Source organism: Primulina tabacum, chromosome 8 (genome assembly GCF_025594145.1).
Source record: "Primulina tabacum isolate GXHZ01 chromosome 8, ASM2559414v2, whole genome shotgun sequence".
Lineage (NCBI taxonomy): Eukaryota > Viridiplantae > Streptophyta > Magnoliopsida > Lamiales > Gesneriaceae > Primulina > Primulina tabacum.
In genome coordinates, this window is record NC_134557.1 from 28,330,199 (window position 1) to 28,340,042 (window position 9,844).

The following is a 9,844-nucleotide window of genomic DNA, read 5'->3' on the forward strand; positions in this document are numbered from 1 at the left end:
TAATAGAAGAAGTTATAATTCTATCCACATCGATAGCCAAACATCCGGTGACAGACTTTGGCACAATCGCCAATACACTATCTTGTGACATCGTGCAATGTGCCCGTGGCGATCCCACCACTATCAGGCACTTCTGTCACAAGATTACTCGTCTAATACCTGCTGTCTATATATCAAGAGAACAAGTACATCAATCAAATCAATACAATAAGGTAAAGTATGTGATTTAGGGAAACTCGAGCCAAACCTCACTCGAGTTGTGCAATCCCAACTCAACATTAATTTATACCTTTCTCTTCTCGCTCTGACGAAGACGAAGTCCTGCATTCAATCCTGTCCATTCTCAATCTGGTAATAACAATACCAAACAGACACAATATCAGTATATAACTCAATTCAACACCTGTTATGATCAATACTCAAATCAAAACATAATCTGATCAATGCCAATCGACTTACGATATCACAATACCATCTCAATCAATACCGAATCTGATCAATATCAATCAACTGATGTTTCGACGGCATAACAATACAGTCTCGATAACCCCGTCAATTCCAACACCACAGATATAATACCAGAACTCATAATCAATATCGGTGCAATTCATAATTTCAATAACAACACCAATCTGATATCGAATCTTAATCTAATCGACTCCGAAAATCATAATAATTCCATAATCAGTCCGTTTCTTAATCTGACTTCGATTCTATGATGCCTAACATGTCAAGAACATCATATATGAATTCCATTCAATTCTGGCAATATCATAATTTCAAGACATATCAAAACGTAACAAAACATACGTCCAGTTGTAGCCTGCGTTGATATGAACACGGTACTGAAGTCGGATTACAATTCGGAAAGACGGTATTTGAACGATTGTAACTTGAAGCACCAAAATCAATTTCCTTCGGTTTTCTCTTCTTTCCATTCTGAGGATTACGTTTGTTATATATATATATATATCATATGTTGCATGCCAAAGAAACGTGGCGACTCCTCAATCTGCATGTCTCGCGCATATGCGCGACCCCAACCGGCACATATGCGCGAGATCTACTGGTCTCAATGCGCTGCTTCACAACTTCTGGCACATATGCGCGCCTCAACTCCGCGCATATGCGCCAAAGGTTCTGTCTCAAAACTTTGGCTACAGGTCTACTCGCGCATATGCGCGCATATGCCCGGAGACACCATTTCTCGGCGCGTGTGTCTCGGCATCTCTCGCGCATATGCGCGCCTCACTTTGGCGCCTATGCGCGAGGTTCTCTGGACAAGCGTACTACAGCTCGCGCATATGCGCGCAGTCACTCGCGCATATGCGCGGGATCTTCTGCCCAACTCGCGCATTACATCGCGCATGTGCGCGAGTGGCACCTCCCTCGCACCTGCTTCGTGTCTTTTCTCGTCTTTCCCGGTCTGGTCTGTTCCGTCTTTAATCACCTCAATTAATCAAGAATTCATCCCAGATTAATCTCAGATTACGGTAAATACACCCAAATCAGTTAAGATTACGGTAATCAAATTCTCGGGCCTTACAATAAATAACACGGATATCAAAGGAATTCTAAATCTAGAATCCTTACCGTACTATATTCATTCTTCGGCCATTTCAGGTCCGAATCTTACCATCTTCTAAAATCCGTTTATGGTAACTCTGTTCTTGATCAGCATAGCCATATCAGTAATGCAGTCACACTCAGACACACAAGTACAATACCAGCTAACTCAATCTCATTCTCACCCCACTGTATTTGTAAGGCCGGAGAATTTGATTATCATAATCAGATTTGTTTTGTTGATAATTAAGGAAACTATAGACGCCTTGTATCGGACCGGAAGAGACGAGAAAGTAGATGTAAATTATAGATATGAGATGAACTCAGCGCATATGCGCCACTAGACCGGCGCACATGCGCGAAAAGTACAGAAGTATTGGCGCAGATGCGCGAGATAAGGCGCGCATATGCGCGACACCTCCAGAACCTTTGGCGCATATGTGCAAGATGAAGCACGCATATGCGCGAGGTGTTGAATTTGCCTTGGCCGAGACCAGTAGGTCTCGCGCATATGCGCGGGTAATGTTGCGCATATGTGCTAGACGTGTAATACAAAGAATGAGACACTTGTCTCAGCCATGCAATTTAATGTGTATGTGTCTTCTTTCCTTCCCATTTCAGCTGAGGAATGCCGAGAAGCTCCAAAGAAACCCCTCAAAGCTTCAACCCTTTTAGGACTTTGATTTTACAAGATTCAATCATCCAAACGTTAATCCGATTTCGGTTTTGAGCTCCTCTCTTCAAAAGCCTCAAGGGGATGTAAGTTTCATTCATTTCCTGCATGATTTGAGATATTGATGTTGGGGAAATTGTGAACTTCACTAGATTACGTGTTCTTGAGATTATTGATATCGTAGAAACGCAATCGTATCAAAGAACGGACGTTGTATGCTATCGTTACTGTTTCCAGCATGTTTAGTGTTAAATAATGCAGATTTTGAGTACTATCATGTGTTTATGAAAAAGATTATGAATTGGGGTTACTGATTATTGAAGTTTGGGTTGACCGGTATCGCGAGGTTACGCCGTTATGCCATCGAAATATACCGAGATTAAGTATTGATCCGTATGTGTATCCTTTTGAGTTAGAAGTTGATATGGTGCATTATATATATGTCATTTCAGATTTGGTTTGACAGATTCGTCTTCGAGACTTCGACTACAACATCGATAAAGGTTCAACAAGAAAGGTATAATGCATGTTTTGTTTGGGAAGACACCACTCAAATGAGATTCAGTTTGAGTTTCCCAACAAAATCACATACTAGAATTATTGTTTATCTTTTGATATGATTGTGATTTGTTTATAGATTTATATTCAAATCTCTTGATATGATGATGTCTTGTTTATAGATTTATATTCAAGCCTTTGAGATAGGAGAGTCATTGGCAGACTTGCCAAACTAGATGTTCGGTGATATCGACGCTTCGGATTAGATTCACTCCGATTGTAGACATTCGATACCCACATGACCGAAGTCTAGGAATAAGACGTACAGTAATCGGGAGGGTAGGTGACAGACAGTGACGTCTTATTCACACCAGGATCCCTAGAGTAGAGTCGATTCGAGTCAAGACATGATTTGATTTGAATTGCATGTTTAGATAGATCGGTTTCATAGACTATGGAGCCATTGTTATTGCTTTCATGCATGATTTATGATTTCGTATCAGCATGTATACATGTTTTATACTGGGATTTGTTCTCACCGGAGTTTCCGGCTGTTGTTATGTCTGTATGTGTGCATAACAACAGGTGGGGCAGGAGCTGGGTAACGTCAGAGATGAGATAAAGATAGCGTGGTGACTACGGGCGCAGAAGATCACTAGTGATGTTGTACTAGATTTGTACTACTCGTAGTTTATGGTTTGTATTAAACACTAGTGATGTGTTTGTAGTAAAAACATGACATGTATATTATATGTGTTGCAATGAAATAAAGAAAGATATTATGCTTAGTATTTACATTTGAATTAATGTTAAAAAGTGAAAATTTGACCCACATTTTGAATAAAGATCCAATTAATCCCGAAAAGAATTGAGTTAGAGCCCGGGGTCCCCACAACAGATGGTATCAGAGCAGTAGGTTTTGTAGACTAAACTAGAATAGAATGAGCGGGGTGGATCGAGTCTTCTTCCTTGCTTTGATGTGCTAGCATGATTTATTGCTTTCCCTATTACATGTATTGTTATCTGAATGGATTTACAGCATGTACTTGTAAAGACTGAATCAGAACCGATTCTGGATCAGAGGTATATGATCAGAGGAGGGCTGAGACAGATTGTATACTAATCTGTTTGATAACCAGATTATGCCGCCTAGAAGGATACCACAACCAGCTGCAGGGCAGGTGCCAGAACAGGGTAGTACGTCAGGTACTCAGATGGATGTTACAGCTACACCTATGGAAACCTTATTGAAGATATTTCAATCATTCCATCCACCTACCTTGAAGGGCACAGAAAATGCAGTGGATTGTGAGAGTTGGTTAGACGATATAGAGATGTTGTTTGAATCTCTGGCTTATACAGACGAACGAAGAGTGAAACTAATCGGACATCAGTTGCAAGAAGTTGCGAAAAGCTGGTGGTTGACCACAAAAAGAGCCTTAGAACATCGAGGTATCGATATTACTTGGAAAGTATTTAAAGATGAATTTTATCAACGTTTCTTTCCAGTGTTGTATCGAAAAGACAAAGGGGCCGAATTTGCCAACTTGAGACAGGGGCAGTGGAACATAGAAGAGTATGTTGCCAAGTTTTCTTCTTTGCTCCGATTTGCGCCACACGTGGCAGGAAATGACGAAGCGGTCGCGGACCAGTTTATCAATGGTTTGAACCCGGATATTTTTACTTTGGTGAACACGGGACGACCCAACACCTTTTCTGATGCACTGAACAGAGCAAAAGGAGCAGAGGCTGGCTTGATCAGGCAGCGAGGAGCTTCCTATAGTGCTCAGAGTCAGAGACCGCCACAGTTCGCCGTCCAGTTTCCACCACCTCCTCCTCGATTTGATGGTGGAAGCAGCAGTAGTGGCAAGAAGGATTCTTTGAAAGCTAAGGGTAAGCAGTTCAAGAGAGCAGGGAGCAGTTCATCGAGCTCCAGCGGGCCACGACAGAGAGGTCCTGGCCAGAGTATAGATGTGACAGGCGTGTATTGCACTACTTGTGGAGGCCGACATGCCACAGAGCAGTGTTAGGGGGTGATGGGCAGATGTAACATATGTAAGCAACAGGGACATTTCGCCAAAGTCTGTCCCAGAGAGGTGCACAGAGATTTCAGAGTGCAGGGTCATCAGCATCAGTGACTCAGCTCGAAAGGCAAGCTTTGTCTGTCCATTCCTTCCAGCCCCCGCCTACACAGTCTCAACCTAGAGCCAGAGGTGGCCAGACAGTGAGCCAACCTCCCAGACAACAGGCTAGGGTGTTAGCACTGACCGAGGAGCAAGCCCAGGATGCGCCAGACGATGTGATTGCAGGTAACTGTTTTCTTTGCGGTTATCCTGCATATGTATTGATAGATACAGGTGCATCACATATATTCATATCAGAACGTTTTACATTGACACATGCATTGCCTGTCGAGTCATTGTCTACTGTAGTGTCTATTTCTTCTCCGTTGGGAAGTGGTCTGATATCTGTGACTTCAATTAGACATTGCTTACTACAGTTTGAAGGGCATGAGATCGATTTAGAATGTGTTGTACTTGGTTGATCTGATTTTGATTGTATTGTCGGGATTGACATGTTAACTAAGTACAGAGCCACCGTAGACTGTTTTCACAAGATTGTCAGATTCAGACCTGAAATGACAGAGGAGTGGAAATTCTATGGTAAGGGTTCCATATCTCGGATTCCCTTAGTATTTGCTCTGACTATGAGTAGATTGTTGCAACAAGGAGCAGAAGGGTTCCTTATTTATTCAGTAGATTTACTGAAATCGAGCCCGACATTGGCAGATTTGCCAGTAGTACGGGAGTTTGCAGATGTATTTCCTGATGAGATTCCAGGGTTACCTCCAGCCCGAGAGGTAGATTTCAGCATTGATCTTATTCCAGGTACCGTTCCTATTTCGAGAGCTCCATATAGGATGGCTCCAATAGAATTGAAAGTACAATTAGAAGATCTTCTAGCCAAGGGATATATCAGACCTAGTGTATCTCCTTGGGGCGCACTAGTGCTATTTGTGCGAAAGAAAGACGGTTTTATGAGATTGTGTATAGATTACAGGCAACTGAACAAGGCAACGATAAAGAACAAATATCCTTTGCCTCGTATCGACGACTTATTTGATCAGTTGCAGGGATCATCTATCTATTCCAAGATCGATCTGAGATCTGGATATCACCAGCTGCGAGTACGAGATATGGATATACCAAAAACAGCATTCCGAACCAGGTATGGACATTACGAATTTATTGTCATGCCTTTTGGTTTAACGAATGCTCCAGCGGTGTTCATGGGGTCGATGAACCGTGTCTTTCAGAGATATTTAGATGAGTTTGTGATTGTTTTTATTGATGATATTTTGGTGTATTCAAAGAATTTGAATGAGCATGCCAATCATTTGAGAATTGTGTTGCAAACACTAAGAAATGAAAGATTATATGCGAAACTGTCAAAGTGTGAGTTTTGGCTGAGACAGGTTGTCTTCTTGGGTCATATCATATCTGGAGATGGTATTTCCGTGGATCCGAGTAAAGTGGAAGCTGTGATCAGTTGGCCGAGACCGACTTCGGTGCCTGAGATACGCAGTTTCATGGGTCTAGCAGGGTACTATAGATGATTCATCAAAGATTTCTCCAGTATTACAAAGCCGATTACCCAGTTGACGCAAAAGAATACACCCTTTGTGTGGTCGGAGGATTGCGAGTCTAGCTTCCTAGAGTTGAAGAAGAAGCTTACCAGTGCACCTGTCTTGATGATTCCTTCAGGTACTGGCGATTTCGTTGTATATTGTGATGCATCTCACAGAGGGCTGGGATGTGTTCTTATGCAGCGGGGTCATGTTATCGCATATGCCTCTAGACAGCTGAAGCCACACGAGATTCGATAGCCCATTCATGATCTTGAATTGGCGGCTATCGTATTTGCCTTAAAGATTTGGCGTCATTATCTTTATGGTGAGAAATTTGAGATTTACTCTGACCATAAATGCCTCAAGTATTTGTTTTCTCAGTCAGAGTTGAACATGAGGCAGCGGTAGATGGCTTGATCTACTGAAAGATTTTGATTGCGAGATCAAGTACTATCCTGGAAAGTCAAATGCAGCAGCAGATGCCTTGAGTCGAAAGGTTTGTGCCCTATCCTTATCGACGATAGGTGTTTCGAATTTAGTTGAAGATTGTTGTTTGTCTGGTTTAACATTTGATACAGCTAGTAGACCTCTACGACTTGCTTCGATTCAAGTTGAGCCAAATTTGATCATGAAAATCAAAGAAGCTCAAAGAACAGATCAGAATATACAGAAGTCAATTCAGATGGTCAGATCAGGACATCAGTCTGAATATCAGGTACATGATTTTGTCCTGTATGTGAATAACCGTATTGTAGTGCTAGATGTTTCAGAGTTGAAACAACAGATATTGTCAGCAGCGCACTGTAGTTCGGTTCAGTATTCACCCTGGTGGCAGAAAGATGTACAACGACTTGAAGGCACAGTTCTTGTGGAAACAGATGAAATCAGATATTGTCGAATATGTGTCTAAGTGCTTAAATTGCCAACAGGTGAAGGCCGAAAGAAAGAAGCCCGGAGGTTTACTTCAGAGTTTGTCTGTTCCTGAATGGAAATGGGATCACATTTCCATGGATTTCGTGACGAAGTTACCTCGATCATCCCGGGGCTGTGACGCGATTTGGGTCATTATTGACAGATTAACCAAATCAGCGTGTCTTATTCCATACAGAATGACATACCGACACGATCAGATGGCTGAGATATATGTCAGAGAGGTAGTCAGATTGCATGGTGTGCCGAAGTCTATCGTATCAGATCGTGATCCACGATTCACTTCTCACTTTTGGCACAGTCTGCAGCAGGCTTTAGGTACGACATTGCACCTGAGCACTGCTTATCATCCCCAGACAGATGGACAGTCAGAGCGGACTATCCAGATTTTAGAGGACATGTTGAGAGCTGTAGTGCTAGACTTTGGCACTAGTTGGCAAGATTCATTATCGGTGTGCGAATTTTCATACAACAACAGCTATCAAACGAGCATAGAGATGGCACCGTTTGGAGCTTTGTATGGCAAGAAGTGCAGATCTCCTCTATATTGGGATGATATCTCTGAGGCACCAGAACTTGGGCCTGATAGATATGATTCGTGATATGACTGAGAAAGTGAAGATAATCCAGAAAAGAATGAAGATGGCACAGGATAGACAGGCCAAGTATGCCAATATCAGACGTAGACCGTTAGTAATTGAACAGGGAGACATAGTATTCTTGAAGATTTCACCTTTCCGAGGCGTTGTCAGATTTGGCAAACGCGGGAAGTTGTCTCCTAGATACATCGGTCCATATGAGATTCTTGAAAAGATTGGCGATCGAGCATATCGATTGGCTCTTCCTCCTTCTCTATCCGGGATACATGACGTTTCTCATGTATCAATGTTGCAAAAATATATGCCTGATGATTCTCATGTCATTCGGCCTGACGAAGCTGAGCTAGATCAGACGTTGAGTTATATTGAACAAGCAATACAGATTCTTGATCGAAAAGAAAAACAGCTCAGAACGAAGACTAATCCACTAGTGAAAGTCCAGTGGAGTCGTCATGGCACTGAAGAAGCAACTTGGGAGGCAGAGTCAGAGATGACAGAGATATCCCGAGATATTTCTATGATGTGAGTGTTCGTTCCATTTTCGATTACATTGCCTCTTCTACTTGATTTAATTGATTGTCTGCGATTTCGAGGACGAAATCATTTCTTAGAGGGGGAGAAATGTAAGGCCGATAATTTGATTATCATAATCAAATTTGTTTTGTTGATAATTAAGGTAACTGTAGACGCCTTGTATCGGACCGGAAGAGACGAGAAAGTAGATGCAAATTATAGATATGAGATGAACTCGGCGCATATGCGCCACTAGACCGGCGCACATGCGCGAAAAGTACAGAAGTATTGGCGCAGATGCGCGAGATAAGGCGCGCATATGCGCGACACCTCCAGAACCTTTGGCGCATATGCGCAAGATGAAGCACGCATATGCGCGAGGTGTTGAATTTGCCTTGGCCGAGACCAGTAGGTCTCGCGCATATGCGCGGGTAATGTTGCGCATATGCGCGAGACGTGTAATACAAAGAATGAGACACTTGCCTCAGCCATGCAATTTAATGTGTATGTGTCTTCTTTCCTTCCCATTTCAGCTGAGGAATGCCGAGAAGCTCCAAAGAAACCCCTCAAAGCTTCAACCCTTTTAGGACTTTGATTTTACAAGATTCAATCATCCAAACGTTAATCCGATTTCGGTTTTGAGCTCCTCTCTTCAAAAGCCTCAAGGGGATGTAAGTTTCATTCATTTCCTGTATGATTTGAGATATTGATGTTGGGGAAATTGTGAATTTCACTAGATTACGTGTTCTTGAGATTATTGATATCGTAGAAACGCAATCGTATCAAAGAACGGACGTTGTATGCTATCGTTACTGTTTCCAGCATGTTTAGTGTTAAATAATGCAGATTTTGAGTACTATCATGTGTTTATGATAAAGATTATGAATTGGGGTTACTGATTATTGAAGTTTGGGTTGACCGGTATCGCAAGGTTACGCCGTTATGCCATCGAAATATACCGAGATTAAGTATTGACCCGTATGTGTATCTTTTTGAGTTAGAAGTTGATATGGTGCATTATATATATGTCATTTCAGATTTGGTTTGACAGATTCGTCTTCGAGACTTCGACTACAACATCGATAAAGGTTCAACAAGAAAGGTATAATGCATGTTTTGTTTGGGAAGACACCACTCAAATGAGATTCAGTTTGAGTTTCCCAACAAAATCACATACTAGAATTGTTGTTTATCTTTTGATATGATTGTGATTTGTTTATAGATTTATCTTCAAATCTCTTGATATGATGATGTCTTGTTTATAGATTTATATTCAAGCCTTTGAGATAGGAGAGTCATTGGCAGACTTGCCAAACTAGATGTTCGGTGATATCGACGCTTCGGATTAGATTCACTCCGATTGTAGACATTCGATACCCACATGACCGAAGTCTAGGAATAAGACCTACAGTAATCGGGAGGGTAGGTGACAGACAG